This window comes from Nannospalax galili, unplaced genomic scaffold (genome assembly GCF_000622305.1).
Source record: "Nannospalax galili isolate Female #2095 unplaced genomic scaffold, S.galili_v1.0 scaffold674, whole genome shotgun sequence".
NCBI lineage: Eukaryota > Metazoa > Chordata > Mammalia > Rodentia > Spalacidae > Nannospalax > Nannospalax galili.
Window position 1 is genome coordinate 133,701 of NW_008335202.1, and position 2,884 is coordinate 136,584.

General features: G+C 39.0%; 1 pseudogene; it reads right to left on the minus strand.

Moving 5' to 3' along the window:
- Positions 1-609: 609 nt before the first annotated feature.
- On the minus strand, positions 610-1,456 carry LOC103731445 (annotated as a pseudogene).
- Positions 1,457-2,884: the final 1,428 nt, after the last annotated feature.

Genomic DNA, 2,884 nt, shown 5'->3' on the forward strand with positions numbered 1-2,884 from the left:
GTCTGAGGGCATCTTCTTGATGAGTGATGTGGGAAGGCCCAGCCCACTATGGGTGGTGCCACCCCTGGGCGGGTGGGCCTGTGTTGCATAAGAAAGCAGGCTGAGCAGGGGCCAGGGGAGCAAGCCAGTAAGCAGCGTTCCTCCATGGCTTGTGCTCCAGTTCCTGCTTCCAGGTTCCTGCCCTGAGATCCTACCTTGGGATCCCTGATGAACTGCAACCTGGTAGTTGTAAGCTAAATAAACCCTTTCCTCCCCAAGTTGGTAGTGGTCAGAGTATTTTGTCACAGCAATGAAGAAACAAACTAGGACACTTATATAAAAATGTCATTTTTATGGGCTGAAGACAAGGCTCAGTGCTTGAGAAAAGATCCTGCAGGCTCTTCTAGAGGAGTTATGTTCAGTTCCCCTCACCCATGTCTGGCGGCTCACAACCAACTGAAACTCCAGCTCCAGGAGATTCAAATCTGTTTCCTGCCCTCTGTGGGCTCTGCACTTACATGTAAACCTCCCCACATATTATTAAAAATAAAATGAAATTCTTAAAAGGAGATTCAAATAAAAAATAACACTTTATCTGTTTCACATTTAGATGAAAAGTATCCTTTAGCCTTAAACTGTTCTTTTCCCAAACACCTTCTGCACTGCCCTGTTAACATCTTTGTTCCTCAGGCTGTAGATGACAGGATTCAGCATGGGAATCACTATGCTGTAAAACATGGACACTATCATGTCCTGCTCCAAAGCATAGTTGGAACTTGGTCTCACATACATGAAAATAACAGTACCATGAGAAATGGACACTGCAGTCAGGTGAGAGCCACAGGTAGAGATGACTTTTTGCAGCCCTTCAGCAGAGCGCATCCTTAGAATAGCACCCAGAACACAGCCATAGGAGATCAGGACAATGAGGACAGTGAATAGCTCAACAGACCCAGCACAGAAAAAGAGCAGAAGTTGGTTCATGTGGGTGTCAGAACAAGAAATTTGTAGAAGAGCAGGGATATCACAGAAGATGTGTTTAATTTCCCTGGATCCACAAAAGGACAGGCTGAAAGTGGCCACTGTGTGAATAACAGCATGCAGAATTCCACCTGCATAGGAAGCGATGATGAGTGGCGGACAGACTCTGGGTGACATGATTACGGAGTACTGAAGGGGGCTGTTGATGGCTACATAGTGGTCACACAAAATCTACTAACATCTGGGGAGTGATAACAGAGGAATAACAGGCATCCGCTGAAGACAGCGCACTAAGAAAATAGTACATGGGGTTGTGCAGCCTGGAATCCCCAATGACCAATACGATCAGTCCCAAGTTTCCCAGGAGAGTGAAAAGATAAATCACTAGAAACAGGAAGAAGAATAAGATCTTCAGATCAGGGTTGTCTGTGAAGCCTTTCAGTACAAACTCAGTGACTTCTGTGATGTTCTCCATGTTGAAATCTCAGAGAAGAAATTGAAAATAATCATCAAATAGGATAATTCATATTACTTTGAAAAAATATACAGCAATTTAGACCTAAAGGTGATAAGCTCTGTCTATATATGTTTCTGCTTACATACACACATACACACATAAAAACAGACAGGAAGTGTGAGAGAGAGGGTTCATCGATATGCACACAAAGGAATACATATTATATGATTTTTCAAGAAGTAGTATAGAAGACAATAACATGATGGATCTTTCAATCTTAATATGCCACTCATTAAATAATCAATTAGAATATATGGCTATTTACCCAGTGTCTGACATTATGGCATTTATTTTCTTTTTTTTTTAAGTTTATGAGTGTTTTTCCTGCACATATGCAAATACACCCATGTTGTGCAATGAATGTCCACAGAGGCCAAAGATGTTAGATCCTCTGGAACTGCAGTTACAGATGATTGTTAGATGCCAATTGGGTACAAAGAACTGAACCCAGGTCCTCTGAAAGAGCCAATGCTCTTAATCGCTGAGTTATTGCTCCAGCTCTCTGAAATCATAGTATTTTAAAACAATAATGTTAACTATACAATACACAATTTAATTATCTTGTACCTTCCTAGTTTAATCACATTAGACTACAAAAGGTATAGGTACAACAATCCGCTATGATATAAAATCCCTTGATATGCTCAATATGGAGAGTGTATTGTACTAGAATCAGAATTTTAAATCTGTCAGGGATTCCATAGAATGATTTGGTACAACCTACACACTAGTTACCAATGAAAAGTAATATTCAGTAATAAAATTGGGGCATGAATTGAGACAACGTTAACATTGAAACTTTAAAAAACAGAGTATAGAACATACTAAATAAGGTGGGTTCTTTGGTGCATCATACTTGGGCTAATTTAAAAGCGATCATATGTTTTTCATTTGTGAGCACTTTATAACAATGAATTATTCTCTTTGTGTAGGGATGTAAGACAGGATCTCTGTTTATAGCCCAGTTAGCCTTGACCTCATGGCAGTAATTCTAATGCAGCCTCCCAAGTGTAGGGATTACTGTATATGCCACCACACCCAATTCCCCATGAATTATTTTTCAGATAATATGCACTTAGATTGTATAATCTTTAAAAATATATAGTTTTCAGTTGACAAAATATTGTATGTATTATGATGGATGAGCTCATGTTTGGAATAAATGATGAACAGGAGCAGAGATGCTCAGGAGTCAGATTTTACTAATACAATGAAGAAGTAAAAGTCATACTAGAATGAGGAAATCGACATTAGTATACAGTAATCTCACTCAGGGTTGCACAACAAAATAAGTATTATTCTTAGTGATTGGGTATTGAACAATATCTGCTCAGCTCTTAAAGTAAATCTACTTCTATATATGTAGGTTTAGTAAAAGTACAAAATTCCAAATATATTAAGCATAAT